General features: G+C 32.8%; 1 long non-coding RNA gene across 1 annotated transcript; it reads right to left on the bottom strand.

The window, feature by feature from the left end:
- Positions 1 to 5,616: 5,616 nt before the first annotated feature.
- Positions 5,617 to 8,446, bottom strand: LOC141704179 (uncharacterized). The gene is made up of 5 exons (XR_012567864.1): positions 7,822 to 8,446; positions 7,166 to 7,244; positions 6,164 to 6,419; positions 5,933 to 6,017; positions 5,617 to 5,814 (listed from the first exon to the last, which is right to left on the bottom strand). It is a non-coding gene; the product is annotated as an uncharacterized LOC141704179 (long non-coding RNA).
- Positions 8,447 to 19,737: the final 11,291 nt, after the last annotated feature.

Below are 19,737 nucleotides of genomic sequence, written 5' to 3' on the forward strand. Positions count from 1 at the left end.
AGAAGGCTTAATCATACTTTACAAAGATTATTTTAACATCCAGAGTATTTGAAAAAAGGAGGTTGCATTATTAGTTTATTATTATTATTATTACAGTACAGAGGTTCCAATGAGCATCTTACAGTTCATTACAGGTGCCCCAATGGTTCAAGGGATACTGTCAATAATGGAACTGAAGATATGCTCCTATTCTTTTATTCCTTTTTCAATATGCAGACATATTATAAATATGGGTTATAAGTGGTCACTTAATTCAAGGTCATATATCAAAAAACTCATTCTAGTTATCGGGACTCAATCGCATTACTCTAGTTGACAATAATGATAACCCCGTTAATTGGTCTTGTTGACTTGACTGTAAGATAAGTGACTTTAACGGAAGTAATAGCTGGAGAGGAATACTACACGTGGAAGGGTCAGGTGTGAAGATCAGACCCTGTATTTCTCTTCTCACCGTAATCATCTTTATATTTCATATTATTATGCCTTTCTGAAATTTTATGTAGTTGATTAAAATATATAAATGATTTATCAGGTTCTTTGTACATATAAAATTTATGCCTTCTTGATATTGCATAGTATTTATGGGATTTATGTACTTCCTTTTTTGAAATTGTTTGTATTTTATTTCATGTTCCTTTTATTTCTCATTTATGATCTCAATATGGAGTCATATTTTTTTTTTAAAAAAGTCATTGATTTCCGATTACAAAATCTCAAAAGTTTGGTATTAGTGTCTTAAAAATTGTCAAACTAATTTTTTCAAAAAACAAATATTTTTTTATTTTTTTAATATTAAAAGGAAATAATTGAGATTTAAAATGAAAAAAGAAGAAGATAAATGTTCATTTATAAATAAATTTCAATTATTTTGTACATATAAAAATATTTTTTTAATAATAAAAAAGACAAATTTTCAGTTTTAAAAGAATAATGCCTTCGATAGAAATTAGATTTTACATTTTAATTTATTTACTTTTTACTTTGAATTTTAAAATATCGCATGTCCATAAATAAGATTATAAATTTAAAAGCTTTCACGTTGAAATGTAATTTTGTTATAAAATGAAAAATCAAACACGTGAATTTTATAAATTTAACATATAATATTATTTTTCACAAAATTAAAATATAAGAACTTAGATTTAAAAAAATAAACGTGACTGATTCTAGAAGTTTGAAAATACAGCGAGGAGAGGAAATACATGGCCTGATCTTCACACCCGACATTTCCACCTCCGCCTATTACTTCTGTTAAAGTTAATTACCTTTTCGTAAAGTCAACAAGACCAATTAACGGGGCTATCATTATTGTCATGTCAACCAGAGTGATGCGATTGAGTCCCCGATAACTAGAGTGAATTTTTTGATATATGTCTTTGAGTTAAGTGACCACTTTGATATTTAACCCTTATAAATATAAGATTTTGGTACTTTAGGGAGAGAGGGTTTATTAACAACATAATTGTTTTATAATCGTTAAACCAAAATATTTTTTATTGTCCCGTTCTAGTTTTAACGTGACAGATAGTAATTAGTTGCTTTAAAATCTGAACGCCGTTATCAACCTGAGTATTTTGACAAGTCATTTGATATCATATTAAAAAATCAGTTATTCTAAAATTTAGATAATATCATATTAAAGAATCGGTTATTCTAAAATGTTTAGTTATTAAAAAATGGTCATTTTTATGATATTATATTATTTTAACATATACCGAATCATGTATATTTTTTTTTTCCTTTAAAATGAAACATTCAACGGTGGAAATTAATGTCATCACTGTCTCTCTCTATAGAATATCTGTCCAAGTGTCTCCACCCTTTTTCTTCTTTTCCGGCTGTTACAACTATTATATTTTCCTTCTTCCAGCTTTTAAAACATATACCTTTACCTCTACATCAAGCAGCACATTTCGCATTATATATTTATATCATTTAAATAGTATTATTATGTTTAACTCTATGTCAATAAATCACATACTCAAGTTTCCACCTTTTCTCTGTTGATCTAATTATACCTGGTTGGGAAGATAATATTGGATTCTCAACATTCTTTCTCGTTTGTTTTATTTAAAATAGATCGAGTTAAATATATTTTATATTCTTTTATTTTATTTCAAAAACAAATATGTATGGAAATTTTTTTAATTTTTTGTTTTGCATCTCCATACTTCAACTTCGTCATTGATTATGCACCCCTTTCAGAATTTTATTGAATTGTTCAGGGGTAAAATCAAAAATTCGGCAAAATACTTAATTAAAATAAAATTTTATATTTTTTAAAATAATATTAAAAATTGAATTTAGACACAAAAAAGTAAATTTTAAATTTTCAAATAATATTAATAATTTCAGTTTTGATTTTCAATTTTATAGTATTAATTTTAAAATTTTATAACTCTACTAAATTTAAATTTAAGTATATAATAAAAATTAATTGTTAATTTTTTTAGTTTAATTATAGTGAAAATAAAAACTGAAATTATTAGTATTATTTGAAAATAAATTTACTATTTTGTATCAAAATTCAATTTTAAATAGTATTTTTAAAAAAATAAATTTAATTTGATTAAATATTATGCTGAAATTCCGATTCCCCCTGTTTAATTCAGTAAAATTCTGAAAAGGAGGGCATAATTAATGACGAGGTTGAAATATAATGCTGCAAACTGAGTTTTTCAAAAAAATTCAAATATAAATTTATTTTTGAAATAAAATACAAGGATACAAAATATATTTAACTCTTTAAAATACTAATTCTGACAGTCATATACTTGTTGGCATTCGCCATTAAGCAAGGTGTTAATATTGTAAATTATTGATATTGTAAGATTTTGAAAGAAATATCTTGATCCATGCAAGTGAACGGCGACATTAGAATGTACTAGAAATAGTAGTTGCATATGTGTTTCATTTTCGTGCATCTTTCTTCTAGATGCAAAATATATACCGTGAAAGCGATGAAGTTGTCGAACGCTCTACATTGTGATTGACAAATTAAGCATCAAGTTAGGCAAGAAAACGTGTCTACTTTATATGTAAATTATAGACAAAAACCTACAATGTTACGGCTACATTAGTCATCACACGTTAATTAAGTTGTTGTCCCATGTGTGACTGTTTCTGAGTTTCATACACTGCAAACACTTGCACGCCAACCTGCAACATTTATGTTGTGAATAAATAATATTGAATCATGATTTATCATATAAATAATCTCATTTATATTATGTAAATTGAAATAATCCTTGTTAAAACAATGTTAATGTTATAAACTTTTACTCAAAATATTAGTTATGTTTAATGTAGAGAAAGTACAGGAGAATAGAAGATGGAGAGAAAGTTGTGTTTCATTTCATTAGCTAAATGAGCTATTTATAGTAGTTGGTTTACAAGGCTTACTAAGTAAGCTATTCAAATCTTCTTCATTAAGTTTTACAAGTCTTACTCGATAAGTTTTACAAGACTTTCTCCGTAAGATTTGAGAGACTTCTTCGATACGCTTTGACAATCACTTTATTTTTATTCAAATATTTTAACACTTCCCCTTGATTGTCAAATGCGAGTTATTGCAAAGATTGACTGCCTCGTTAAAACCTTGCAAGGAAAAACCCAGTTGGATAAAAACCTTGACGAAGGAAAAATAGTACAGCCTCCCTCTGAATAAAATATCTCATATTTTGACATTTTGATGTAGCAAACTGTTTAACCTCCGCATACCCATATTATTTCTCAGCCTCTCAAATGTTGATATAGGTAGTGACTTTGTAAGTATAACCGCCAGATTATCGCATGAGCGAACTTGTTAAACATCAATATCACCATTTTCTTAAAGTTCATGACTGTAAAAGAATTTTGACAATATGTGTTTTGTTCGATCCCCTTTAATATATCCTTCCTTAAGTTATTTGATGCAGGCCGAGTTATCCTCGAATAAAACTGTAGGATTGTCTGAAATACTTGATAATCCACATGATTCTCGAATATGTTGAATAACCGACCTTAGCCAAATACATTTTCTGCTTGCTTCATGAATTGCTAGTAACTCTGCGTGGTTTGATGGAGTTGCAGCCATAGTCTGTTTTGTAGACTTCCAAGAGATAGCAACATCACAATATGTAAATAGGTAACCTGTTTATGATGGCCCAAAATGAGGATCTGACATGTATCCAGCATCTGCATATCCAACTAGCCGTGATCTTGAATTATTTGGGAAGAATAGTCCAAGATCGATTGTCCCTCGAAGATATCTGAATATATGTTTTATTCCATCCCAATGCCTTTTAGTAGGGTCAGAACTAAATCTTGCCAACAGGTTCACTGCAAATGCAATATCAAGCCGTGTGTTGTTTGCAAGATACATGAGAGCGCCAATTGCACTGAGATATGGAACTTCAGGTCCAAGAGTCTCTTCATCTTGTTTTCTAGGACGGAAATGATCATTTTCAACCTCGAGTGATCGAACAACCATTGGTGTGGTTAGTGGATGAGCTTTGTCCATGTAGAACCGATCAAGAATCTTTTTAGTATAGTTTGATTGATGACCAAATATTTCTGAAGATAAGTGCTCCACCTGTATACCTAAACAAAACCTTGTCTTTCCAAGATCTTTCATTTCAAACTCATTTTTCAAATAGTTAGAAGATATCAATGAAGCTTCATAGAATATTTTATTGTGTAAATATGTAACATTTATGTTATATGATATCTATGTATGTTAGTTATGTATGTTGTACATATAAAAGATTAAAGTATATAGATTTAGATATGCTGGGTCCGGGCTGGAGAGAATATTATATCTGGCCTACTGGCTGTTAAATATAGAAGTGAGCCAACCATGCCTCTATAGCTTGAAATGTCCACAGACTTTTCAGTAGAGTTTAATTCAAGTTTAGTTGCAGTGGCCATGGGAGTTTTTGTAGATGTGCAACACCCACAAAAAAGTTTTTCATCTCACTACACCATATATGGCCTCTAGCAACACCCACAAAAAAGTGTAAAAATGGCCAAAAAGTGTTACCTAAAGCAAAAAATCGGGCTATGGTTACACTTTATGAAAATTTGGTGGTGTTGGATTTACTCGTGCTACAATAGGGGTCTATAGTAACACTTTTTGAACTTTTGGTAACATAGGTAAAAGTGTAACAATAGACCACCTATGGTTACATTTTCAGTAGCTATGGTAACATCATGCAAGTGTAACAATATTTCTATTGCAACACCCTTAAAGGTCTAGTAACACCGAAATTTTTTTTACAATAAACTCTTTTGTAACATCGTATTGGCTATTGTAACACTGGATGATTAAACAGTTTAATCTTTTGGTAACATCTTTAAGATATCTTATTGTAACATTCATTTTTAACACTTTTATATTTATTGTAACAATGTTTTGTTTTTTTGCCAACATAAAAATTAAATACATAATCAAACTAAAAAATGCTGATGAATTTCAAACTCACAAATACAAATACAAAGATCCAACTCAATCAAAATAAATAAAGTTCTAAATTTATCCACAAGCCACTATCTAATCACAGTTCTAAATGAACTAAATAAACAAAGTTCTAACATCAAGTTCCCAAAACTAGTTAATAACATCAAGTTCCCAAAAGTTTGCTTAAATAGATATTTTACATTGAGCATCGCTTGCATCTATGCCAGGTAGCTTGAATAAAAAAAACAGCCCATGTCCTCGGATGGTTAGAATAGAACATAAAGTATGTAGGTATCCTGGGTTCTTAAAGATGACACGAGGCATTCACAAATGACATTAAGCAACTAATCATCCATTTGTGAGAAAAATGAAACCTGTAATTTTGAAAGTTTTAGGTTTGTAAATTTGAGTTGGTTAAATGAAAGATCACGGTTAAAACATTAAAAATGCCAAAACTAAGCAATATATTAAACAAGAAAATCTTGGCATTACTGCAAATGGCTTTTGTTGGATACACCCTGGAAGTTATACACGTCCTTCCTCCTTCAGAGAAGCTCTCCGCCATAGAATGATCCACCTGAGTATCAAGATCAAACATAATCCGTTAATACATTAATTGCATGTTAAAGTGTGTATCAGACATTCAGACTCTTTAGATTAACTATGGCCAACAGTACAGGAGAAGTAATTTTCTACTTTGAGATCAAGTACACTTCATGATACCTTTTCTGATGACTATCGCTTCCCATTTGGTTGGGCACTATTGGTACTGTTGTTCATATTCTTTCTTTCTGGGTGTGAGGGATGTCGTTGCCTTCTATTCCGTAATGATTTTGAGCTACCTTTGCTGTTTTGCAATTTTGATGCATGTCTTTTCTCCACAGGCGACTTTAAGTAATTATTTATCTTCACTCTTGGAAGACGTATGATGGATTCAGAAGGAAGCTCTGGCTAAAAAAAAAGAATAGACATCCTCATCCTGGTGCAAACGGAAGTACTCGTTATTGATTCATTGTGCCAACATAAGATTGATTTAACCACTATATAAACTTGAAAAAAACTGGAAATAATAATCACATTTCAGCTACGTCAACAGTTATTTGAACCATAACCTATCTAGTCATAGTTGCATATAGCCACTAACAAGCTAGGTTCATGTTCAGGCTCTGATATATATACTATACGTGAATGTGTCACTGGCAATATCATCTGCTTTTATATTCAGAAATTAAAAAAAAAAATTAAATTAATAAGTAGGAACAATCAAAACCTTACACATGAGATCAGGGGAAGTAGAGGGGAAGTTAATTGTTGATCATATTTCAGGTTCCGTCTTTTTATGATTGCTTTTGATTCATCATACTATAAGAAGGATCAAAGAAAATCTAAGTCACTAAAGATGGTCTGTCATACTTGTAAATAAGCCAATCATTTACGACATAAAAATAACACCCTTTCAATAGATTAGTTTTACTCTTGACCTACAGATAAGTAAATCTTATATACATATTAAAAAACAGAGGATTGTCAAATTGTCCCTGCTTAGATAGGTAAAGATTCTTAAAAATACCAATAGTTGCACAATTTCGGAAAACTGACAATACCAAAATAGTCGCACAATTTTATACGACTTTAAATATCTCATGCAGAATAATTTAAATTACATATATCTCTAAAAAAATATTTTAGCTTAAATTTACGAACGAACATATAAAATAATTATACCTACGAATCAGATATGCTGGGAGAGCCTCCATATTAAATCGCCACTTACAGCTACTTCTTGTCCCTCTTCCAACACTCCCTGCAATTCAATTTTTTAGATTGTTTCCGTTTTCTTATATCATGAAATCTTTATATCCCCTATTGTGATCCTAATCTTTATACCCCCTATTGTGAGTCTTCACGATCACCTTTCTAATCACCATTGCTGCAAAAAATTTCAAAAGCGAATGCCAGGTTTCCCAAACATGATACCAGAAAGGTCAAACATACCATATTTTAGAAAATTAAACTAAAACCTTATTTAATTTTACACTAAAACCTTATTTGATTTTATACTAAATTCTTGTGAATCATGGAGAATTTGTATTACACAATCAATTGGTTTATGTCCGGAGACACAAAATTAAACTAAAACCTTATTTGATTTTTGCAATTGATATCAAAATACGACTTAACAAATGTGTGTATCTCAGAGTAAAGCTTTTACGTACGTGGCTAACAGAGCTTCAATGGTTGGGCTAGTATTACTAATGGGTGCAGGTGCTGGTGGTGTTGTCGGTGCATGTTGTTTACAAATATATAGGTAACTCAGAGGCTTGGCATTATCTAACATGGCATAATCTAGCAAAAATAAAAAACAAAAAGCAAGAAAGTACCTGAGTTGGTGATATACTACTTGAGCTCGTACTTCTAGTCTGCCATTAAAACATGTGGACACAAAGATTATGATACGAAAAGTAAGTTACGAAAATTGCCTCACACATTCGAAAGAAGTTTCTTACCTTGCTTAACATAAAATAAGAAACCCATTTGAAAGAATTACTACCCTTAAATATGAGAACTAAATGTTTAATCAAACACAAATAAAAGCATACAAGAAGATAAGTGAATAAATAAAACACAGAAATTAAACCCGATTACAAGAAAAAAAAATAGACATTTAGCAAAAAAAAATAGAGAAGAAAATAAGAGCATAACCAACTAAATGTTGGATCAAACAAGAGGAAAACCCCAATTTACAAGATCGATAGAGAAGAAAACCCTAATTACAAGTCCTATACCCGATTGAGAAGAAAGCCCCAATTTTTTGAACCCTAATTCACTCCAATCCCCTTACTAGTAGAAACCTAATTTGCTCCAAGCTCTCAATTACTCAAACCCGATTGAGAAGACTCCAAGCATGGAACCCTAAAACTCTAAGCTCTGGATCTTTTCGATTAGCTTTATGTTTTATGTGTGGTGTTTGTGTTTTTCTCGACGAGAGAGTTTTGATGCAGGAGAGAGATTTGTCTAATTTATTAGTTTAGATTTAGTTTTTGGAAAAAAGAGATAATTGAGCAGGTTTTATCTTGTTTTTGACCGCCCAAAAAATTGGTCTAAATTTGACCGCCAACTAACCAACCATCAGCCGCTCAAATTTTTCACTTCTATGATAACATATATTTCAATATCAATCCTAACACTTTTTTTATGTTACAATAGCATTTTGTTTATGTCTGTGGTAACATCGACTAATATCTATTGCAACGCTCAAAAAAGATGTTACCTTAGATCAAATTTTAATGATTTAAGGTAACATTTTTGCTTGTAACACCAAAAAAAGTGTTAGTAGAGGTCATATATGGTGTAGTGTCTGTAGAGTCAAATATAATATCATTTACATAAATTTGAACAAGTAAATTAGAGCCATTGACATTTTTATAGAATAAGATTTTATCAACAATACCTCTTGTGAAATAATTTTCTAAGAGGAATTTTGACAAAATGGCATACCAGGCTCTAGGTGCTTGCTTCAGTCCATAAAGTGCCTTTAAAAGATAGTAGACAAATTCTGGAAAATTTGGATCTTTAAAACCAGGAGGCTGACTGATATAGACTTCCTCCTCCAAATCTCCATTCAGAAAGGCACTCTTGACATCCATTTGATAGACCTTGAAATTGGCATGGGTTGCATAGGCTAAGAAAATTATGATGGCTTCAAATCTTGCAACACGAGCAAATATCTCATCAAAATCTATTCCTTCCTGTTGATAGTAGCCCTTAGCAACCAATCTAGCTTTGTTCCTAACTACTATGTCATTTTCATCCATCTTGAATCTGAATACCCACTTGGTGTCAATTGGATTCTTTCCTTTGGGCTTGGGCCCCAACTTCCAAACTTTATTCCTTTCAAATTGGTCTAGGTCCTCTTGCATAGCTAAAACCCAATCAGGGTCCAACAGAGCTTCTTCTACCTTTTTAGGTTCTTCCTGAGATAGAAAGTTGATATACATAAATTCTTTTTGAGTTACTTTCCTTGTTTGCACTCTTGATGATGCATCACCAAAATTTGTTTAAAAGGGTGATCTCTAGTCCATTTTCTCGGTCGTGGTAGATTAGCTCTAGATGAAGAGGCCTCATAGTTTTCTTGATGTGTGACTGAGTTTTGATTAGAAGAAACTCCCCTTGAGTTTGTGGATATTTGACAAATAGTTGGGGTTCTTTCTGATTGTGATTTGTATTGGCTTTCAAGATGTTGATCTTTGCCTTTTGACGGATGTTGAATTATGTGCTTCATTAGTTGTGGATTTTTCTGCATTGTCGTTAGACATTGGTTCTTGATCACCTTCATCATCACTATAATCGCAAATAACCTTAACATTGTCAAATTTGAGGTTTTCATGGAAATCTCCATCTTGCGGTCCTTCAATCTTTTTATCATCAAACACAACATGTAAAGATTCCATAACAATGTTGTGAGATTGTAGACTCTGTATGTTTTTCCAACTGCATATCCAACAAAAATTCCCTCATCAGCTTTGGCATCAAACTTTCCATGTTGATCAGTTTGATTACTTAAGATATAGCATTTACAGCCAAAGACATGAAGACAATTTAATGTTGGATTCCTATTCTTGAACAATTGGTAGGGTGTCATGCATTTTGCTTGATTAACCAAAGAGATATTCTGAGTGTAGCATGCAGTATTTACAGCTTCTGCCCAAAAGTATGTTGATAACTTTGATTCTTCTAGCATTGTTCTTGCAGCTTCAATAAGATATCTGTGTTTCCTTTACACCACTACATTTTGTTGTGTGGTTCTTGCTGCTAAAAACTCATGCATGATCCCATTCTCTTCACAAAATAATCTCATCACAAAATTCTTGAACTCAGTTCCATCGTCACTCCTGATTCTTCTAACTTTGAGATCAGGATGATTGTTAACTTACCTTATGTGATTGATGATGATTTCACCAGCTTCATCTTTGGATTTTTAGAAAATATGTTCAAGAGAAATTTGAGAAATCATCCACAATTACTAGACAATATATTTTCTTTGAGATGGATAACACATTGACTGGTCCAAATAAATCCATGTGCAGTAGTTGCAAAGGTTCTTCAATTATTGAATCAAGCTTCTTTTTAAATGATGCATTTATTTGTTTTCCTTTTTAACAGGAACCACACAATCCATCATTTGAGAATTTCACTTGTGGAATGCCTCTTACCAGATCATTCCTGACTAGCTCATTCATAGTCTTGAAGTTAAGGTAGGAAGGCTTCTTGTGCCATAACCAACTTTCATCTTGACTTGCCTTGCTAAATAGACAAATAACAGATTATGCATTCGATGAGTTGAAGTCAGCTAAATAGATATTTCCTTTTCTCACTCCAGTGAGAACCACTTTGTTGTTTTTCTTGTTGGTCACAATACAGGCTTTAGAATTGAATGTTACTGAGTTGCCCTTATCACAAAGCTGGCTGATACTCAATAAATTGTGCTTGAGTCCAATTTACTAGGGCAACTTCCTCAATGGTGATATTATCTTTTGAAATCAAGCCATAACCCACAGTATAACCCTTGTTGTCATCTCCAAAAGTAATACTTAGGCCAGCTTTCTCCTTGAGCTCAGTGAGCATGGTAGAATCTCCAGTTATGTGCCTTGAGCACCCACTATCCAAATACCATAGATTCTTTTTATTTCCCTGCACACAACAAAATCAAATCAAGTTGATTTTGGTAACCAAGTTTCCTTGGGTCCTGTTTTGTTAGCCTTTTTCTTAGGTTTCTTTGGCTTGTCCTCGTTTGACTTAGGCTTTTGAAATTCATCCTCAGTCAATTGAGTAGAACCCTTAAAACCATTCATCATTGCAGAATTATCATACACAGGCTGGTTAACATGAAAAGGCATATTCTGTGCAAACATGTTATTCCAGTAGGGCATGCTAAATGGCATTTGTGGCCAAGTAATTGCAGCATAGTAAGGATTTTATGCAAATGGCATATTAGCAAACTGTGCATTCAAATTATGTGCAGACATAACATTCACATGCATTGTAGGCATACTGGGAAATGAATGAGGTGCAGACATGGGAGCAGGCATAGAAAGTTTACAATTAACAGACAAATGATTAACACTACCACACTTCACACAGATTTTTCTAGGTGCATATTTATCAGGTGTATAGTTGTTATATTTGTTAATTCCTACTTTCCTATTTCTATTATTTTTCCTTTTTGATTTTGTTTTAACCTCAATTTTCTCCAATCTATCATTCAATTTCTTGATTGATAGATGCCCTACATTGACTCTCTTGTTCTTTTTCACTTTACTTGTTTCTCCTAGAACAAAGTTTTTGGAAACTGATCCATATTTCTCATTTAACTTAGCTAGTTGGGAATTGCTAACTGGCTTTCTTTCACTCAACGAATGTGATTCCTTGTCTTTCGATGGATAATCCTTTTGATCATTCGACGGGTAACATTCATCATCAGTCGAATCCACATATGTTGAAAGTCCTTCTTCCAAGTTGGAATTCAGTTTCTCCTTGCTTTTTTCCAGGCTGCATCACAGAAAGATTCTATACCTTGAACCTTAGTAATTTGAGCATGGACATCTCTAGTTGATTTTCATGCTTTGATTACTTCTTGTTCTCGTTCAAGTTGCTTTCTTAAAATTTCCTCTTTCTTTAAGTATTTAGTTAGTTCCTCCTTGGCAGTCTTGCTCTCTATCTTCATTTTCTCAAAATCAACAAATTGATATTCCAACACATTGTTTCTTTCACTTAAAAACAGACTGTTCTCTTTAATTTTAGTGTTTTCTTTAGTGAGAGATTTGAGAGTAACTCACAGATGATATAATTCAGTAGAAATGTCATTTATAGCATCATTACACTCAGCTTTAGACAAATATGCTAGATTAGTGGTGATTACCTGATTAATTGAAGAACTAACATCTGCTTCATCTGATTTGGCCATTAGGGCTAGATTGACATAGCTTGTATCATCATCCTCTTCTATTCCATCTGCAACCCAGTCATTTTATTGTGTGATGAAAGTCCTTACCTTTTGTTTGAGCAACTCAAAATATTTCTGTTTATAATCCACAAGCTCAAACTTTTTTTTCCAGAATCAGACTTTCTGCATTCACTAGCAAAATGACCTCCCAAGCCACACTTGAAACACTTGAATTTAGACTTTTCAACCATATTTCTGTTTGACTTGGATGCTCCAAAATTCTTTTTGAATTTGAGCTTGAAAAATCTCCTGGATAGAAAAGCCAGATGCCCATCTATGTAATCCATGTCATCTTGACTAAGATGTTCTTCATGTTCAGCTACTAGCCCTTTTCCCTTGCCTTCACAAACTCTAGGGTTTGGTGCAAATTCAACAGTTTCAACCTTGATCTCCTTCTCATTTTCTTGCTCAGCAACCAATGCAATGGATCCTCCTTTCTTTCTTCTTTTCTCTATCTTCTCATCTTGCTCTATTTCAAGCTCATAGGTCTTTAGAATCCCATACAGTCTATCCAAGGTAAATTCCTTATAATCTTGAGAATTTTTTAGTGAGACTGTCATGGGTTTCCATTCCTTTGGTAGAGTTCTAAGGAATTTGAGGTTTGAGTCTTTTATCTGATAGACTCTTCCATGCAACTTTAGAGCATTTAGTAGTTTTTGAAATTTACTAAATATGTCAGTGAGTGACTCACTTTCTTCACAATAAAAATGCTCATATTGATGAATTAAGAGTTGCATTTTGTTTTCCCTTACCCGCTCAGTTCCATCACATATAACTTGAATTATATCGCAGACATCTTTAGCAGTTTTGTAGTTTATGATATTGTCAAACATGTCACCATCAACACCATTAAACAAAATATTCATGGTCTTCTTATCCTTGTGGACTTGCTCAATATCTGGATCAGACCATTCTACCCTAGTCTTTGGGATGGATGGCTCATTTCCTGTAGCAGCTCTCATAGGAACATGTGGACCCTTTTCAATACAGTCCACATATCCTTCATCTTGAGATAGGAGATGTAGGTGCATCTTCACCTTCCAATGGTGATAGTTGTCTTTGTCCAGAAAAGGAAATTTTACTCCAACATCTTTTCTGCTCATCTTGTTAGTTGTTGTAATCTTTAAACTCTTTATTTTTCAAGAGCTTGCTCTGATACCGATTGTTATTCCCAAACAATCTAACAAAGAATTACAGAAGGGGGGTTGAATGTAATTCTGGCTTCTTTTTGAATTTTAAGAATAATTCTACTATGAATATATAATTGTGTTTGATTTAGCAATGGTGCAGAATGAAAGTAGTAAAGAAATAAAATCACAAAGTAATTAAATACAAGTACTTAAAAACTTTCTGGTGGATTGAACTATCCACCAGAGATATATATTAAGAAGAGAACTTCGTGCTACAATGTTGTACACAGCTGCATACAAGTTGAACTTCAAAAACAAAGAAATTCTTTACAGATGTAGCTTTTTCTATTTCTCCGGCTATTGCTCACTTGCTTGAATTAAAGTTCTACTTGCTATACTTTGTTTATATATCACTGTTAGGAAATTAATAACACACAGAGGGGGGGTGAATGTGTTTGACTAATTTTGAGCTTTTCTTGAATATTTTTTGTAATAACCCCAAAATTTTTGAACTTTTAATAACCCTTATGAATAGTGTTTTGCTGATTATGCTGAATAAGAAAACTTTCCATGCCACACTATGTAGGGGTTCTTCTATTGTTATTCTGAGATCTTATTAGTACTTTATATGGGATATAAGTTTATGTAAAGATCGTTAGAATCCAAATTCGAACACTTTGATTTTTCCCGAAAATCCACCAGATACCGAAAGAATTGGGTATAAGGGAACAGGATAAAAAGGATTTAAATTCAAGGATTATAAGAGAGGATCATAAAAGGAATATAATGTATTGAGAAAGGTTAAGGGAACCCAAGTAATGAGATCCCGGGTATGATCCCTCAAACGATAAACGAGAACGAAACTTAAGCGAACCGTATAACAGATCAGCGATCATTAGCCAAGTAATTAGAAGCTAATCAAAGAGGTTAGTGAGGATGATGTCATCAAACCAATAAGAAGAGGACAAGCATCGGAAGATGACATAAGATTGATGACCTAAGCATGACCAAAAAGGAAGGAAGTGTGGTTGATTATTAACCACACAATTTTACATGGTTAAAAGGGTAATTAAACAAAACAAAAACCTAGCAACCAAGCAAAACAAATCACAAAAACACATCTTGACTTCATTTTAAGCAACAAAGCTCTCGGCTTTTCTTCTTTTTCAAAGTGGAAAATTTCAAAATCCAAGATCCAACCATTGTTAAATTGCAAGTTAATTATCCAAGGTTCCTTATGATTAGTTATGGCTATCCTAGGAGTTTAAGCTCCAAATTCCTTCACAATCTCTTTAAATAAATCATTTAAGAAGAGAGTGAATAGTGTTTTCAAGAAATTTAAATTGTTTGATCTTGTGTTTTTGGTTACATTAAGCTTTGGTAAGGACTTTCAAGGGTGATTCCAAGCTCCTTAGTTACTCTCACTCACCAAGGAAGGTATAATCACTTAACCTAGCATTGTTATTGAATATTAAGAGCTTATTATGAGTAGGATAGTTCATGAGAAGCATGGTGATTGAATATGTAGAGATTAGTTGGTTTTGTGATGTTTTTGGAGTTGTAAATCTTGGTTATTAGTTAATGAACTTAAGAATAGTTTTAGTAAATGTTTGAGATTAATATAAATTGGAAAACTTGAGGTGTTGGGGCTGTTGTAGTGATGTATGGATGGAGTTTGGTTGTATGGTTGAATTGTGGTTGATTTGGAGTAGAATAAAAATTGGTAATCGCGTAAACATAGTCGTCATAATGTCCGATTTACTTTAGACTGTTTTTGTTCTTAACATCAGGACCCGAGAACTCACTGTTAGGTTTTGACCACTGCCATGATTAGATAGTTCATGTTACGAGCTTCGTTTTGATATGTGGTTCGTTTGAATCCGATGTACGGTTTAGGAGAAACGACCGTTTTAAGTAACGGCGTTTCGCGAACGAACCATTACCCCTCGCCTTACTTTGAAACACTGGTTAAAGACCTTAAATGACTAACTGGAGTATGAAACATTTATGTAAAGTGTATTAGGCAGTTGGTAAGGCACTCGCGAAAGAATCGCCTTAAAACTCTTAATGGTTAATTTATTAAAAATGGTGGAGCCGAGGGTACTCGAGCGACTTAAGAGAATTGTTGAGCGCAAAGCGAGCGTTAGAGTCTAATTGGTTAAAGTATACATTCATAAGCGACTTTGGTTTAATTCCAACTTATATGTGGTTTATAGTTTACCAGACTCATCCCAGGACTTTTACCACCCCCAGAAGCTCAGACAAGTTTTCTACCCGTTATACTGTTGTTGTGATGTAAATATATGTATATGCATTATCTTGAGATAGATGCATGATTGTTATTAGCAAATCTTGCGATATATTGGAGCATGTTGATATGGTATATATGCATGCTTGTTTCGTAATTTTGATATCTAAGTGTTGATTCAATTGCTTATGAGTTGCATAATACCTATGCTAGAGATAAACAGTAGTTGCGTATACCCTTAGTATAGGGGACCCAAGGTGAACATTTTTCTAAACCGGGAGTCGATGTTCCCGAGTATAATATATATATATATATATATTTATATATATATGAATATAGTTTTCAAAACTATTAATCGAATGAGGTTTATTCGATAACTTTATTTTATTTAATGAATATTATTTTGAATATTCATTTGAGGACTTAGGACTCCGTTTATTTTATTAATGAATATTATTATTTGAATATTCATTCGAGAACTTATGACTTCGATTATTTACTAATTATTATTCTTTATTTTATTAAAGAATAATGTGTCGATAATCAAACTCACTTTTGATTATTCAAATAAAGATAGTACTTTCATATAAGTATATCTTTGGTTATTTAATATTCATATCAAGTATAAGTTTTAAAACTTCTACTTCAATTATTTTTATAAAGATTATTCTTTATGGGAATATTATTTAAATAATAATATTCAGATATTTTCTAATATATTGGGACTGATTTATTTTATTAAATCAGCATCACTCCAAACATTCTTAAAAATGTTTTCGAGTCTTCAAAATGATTTTAAAGGTTAGGGCGGATCCCAAAACTCATTTTTATATTTAAGATCCTCCTTTCGAAGGGGATTTAAATACTCGCTCAAAACCTGAGAGATCCGGCTCTGTGGTGTATTTTATATTCGCAACAAGGTTGCTATTTTGATAAAAGAGTTTTTGATTACTTACCCAACACTCGGGAAATAAATTCTTGGAATAAGTTAATCCATTAACAGGCATCGCCTGGGAAATATCAGTGAGTTTTCCTTTCCAACTAGATACGACTTCTTGGTGGAGCCGTATCAACAAGTTTCTACTTGGGGAAAGTGGGGACGAGCTTTATATTTCAGAGTCATGGATTTCATCTGAACTAGGAGTGGCGTAAGTGGTCGAGTGGCGCCAGCCCAACCTTATTATATTGGCACAATTGGCCTGGAAGTTCCGCTAAGACGGTCCATTCCTTAGGAGTCCAGTGTTCGGTTGATAAATAAATCCGACAGGTTCTCCTCTACATGTAGAAAATGGTGGGGTTGCACTACTGCGACTGATCATCGTGAGTGGTCTTCCTGGCGCGGCAAACTCCCGTAATGAGTTCATCATCCAGTTGGATATTTCTACAACACTACCCAGAGCACTTCGATAGAAAGGCTACGACTGGGCGATTGTTGAGTGTTGGCAGAGTCAAACAATTATAATGATGTTTCCCTCAAATGAAGTATCTCGTAACTTCATTTATTTTAAACAACATTTCAAAGATTGAATCTATTCAAGTCTTATCTTGTAGTCTCATCTATGTGATGAACTTTCGAAATTGTTTATACCTTGAACGGTGGTGGTTTAAGTAGTATTCGGAAAAGATATAAGTATATTGGAGTATCTTGTAACTTCATCTTTTCAACTTATATCCAGTTAATGATTATCTTATATATGACAAAGATTTTCAGAAAAACGTTGAGACAAGGTTAGATATATGAGATCACCTTGCAACGATATTTTTATACAGTTATAAACTGGAACTCTGTGGATGTTATACATGTCAGAGGATTTCAAATATTGTGAAAAGTATATATATATGTATATATATATATACTGAATATTTTGCGACTTGGTCGCGTTAAGATATCAGCTTGGTTCATTTCTTTTGACCAAGACTTTCATGAGTACTATGAGAATGCTCATATATTGTTAATCATTATACATATTATTTTGGTGGGCTTGTTGCACACCCTTACTTTCTTCTTTCATCACACAACAACAGATAGAAAAGATGAACAAGACCAAGCTTCCAATTCGCAAGCGGTTAGAAAACGTGCCGCAGTTTTCTGGAAGCGTTGATGCCGCCGTAGCTGAGGTAGGAGCTACCAATAGGCTAGGTTTTCAACTATTGATGAACCAGACTTATGTATAATATGAATTGTAATAATGGCAAGAAATATGTAAATTATTCAGAAACCCTTTTAAGGTGTAACAGTTTATAATTGTGGAATAAAATGACTTGTGTTATTTTTGGTATTCATCTCTGAGACTATAACTTGTGGTGTGTGTGTGTGTATATTGTGGGGTCACAGTACTCAGTAGTTGGTTGACTGTTAAGATTAAGTATTGATAAGGGAAATGGAACTCGTGACAACTCGAATCCCCGACCCCGGATTTGGGGGTGTTATATTTTTGGTTGAACAAAGTAAATTTAATCTTGTAGAGATGATGTGTTAATGCAGTAAATAAACATGCAATAAACAAGAACACAATCTTTTCAAAACTCACTTAATTTTTATATTAAAAATCAAGAATGTTTTGCTACAAAATTTCTAGGCTCTTTATTTAAAGAGCTTACCTTCTTCTTGAGAGAGTTACAAGATTTCTATCTAAATTGTTACTTCTGACTGAAGGACCAGTGTTAACTTTATAGTTTAGTTAACTGCCGGTTTACACAATGTACAATAAGACATGCTATTAGCTTTTCTAAACTGTAACTTGTCATTTCTATTTATTGAAAAGTAACTCTTCCATTTCTGGCTTAGCATATCTTTAGCATCTTGTGATTATCTTGATATTCCTCTGTCTGTTAATCTTCACCATTGATCTTGCACATTCTTCAAGCTGCTTTTTGTAGACTTGTCAATCCAGCTGGTTGGATTATTTGTTGATTGTTTACTTGAATATTGAACTGGTCTGTGATTTTGTACTTTGAGAATTTCCCTCGAGATCTCCAATTAGGCATATAAAGATCTTGGCATCTCTATAAGTATAATGACTTATCGAGATCTCTAATGCTCTAGTGAATTTGACTGATAGAGGTCTCTGAGTTCTTGAATGAAACTTTGGCTTGTCGAGATCTCTCAGCATCACGTCTTCACTTTGATTTATCGACAACTTAGAGTTCTCTAATGAATTTTGACTTATCGATATCTCTGAGTTCTCTAGTGAACTTTGACTTATTGATAACTCAGAGTTCTCTAATGAATGTAGACTTGTCGATAACTCTGAGTTCTCTAGTGAAGAAATGACTTGTCGATATCTCCAACCTTCATGTCTTCTTGACTTGTCGATATCTCTCTGAGTTCTCTAGTAGCTTTCCTGACTTCTCGATAAGTCATTTGGAGTTCTCGAATGACTTCTCTATAACACTAAATCTGTGACTAGTAGATATCTTGACTTAGAGTATTTTTAACCAAACAGATTTATTCAACTCCAAGCTTCTTCTGAGGCATGATCACCTTGATCTTCTTCCAGATAGAATCCTGGCTTAATACTGTTTCAGGAAAAAGACCGCAGTCTGCTTAATCCTGGCTTAAGTGTTACAAGTACAAAATATAAATTTAGATAACAATACAACTTACTTAGGGTTGTCAATATGACTTAGTCTTGTTGAGATACAGACATGTCTTGCACAACAATCTCCCCAATTTATGAGAAGATTGCTTAACACACATTCATGCTTGTTAACAAGACTAACCCCAAGCTTAACAGATTATGAAATGTAACAGTTCATTATTCTTTTTAGATCAGATGTCCATTTAGCTTTGCTTCACACTTTGATCAGGAACACTAATGATGTTGTCATCTTCAGTAATCTTTGACATCATCACTTATATATTACAATCTCCCCCAACTTGTTCATTATGAAATTATGCACAAGTTCTGATTGA

This window comes from Apium graveolens, unplaced genomic scaffold, assembly GCF_009905375.1.
Source record: "Apium graveolens cultivar Ventura unplaced genomic scaffold, ASM990537v1 ctg7526, whole genome shotgun sequence".
Taxonomy (NCBI): domain Eukaryota; kingdom Viridiplantae; phylum Streptophyta; class Magnoliopsida; order Apiales; family Apiaceae; genus Apium; species Apium graveolens.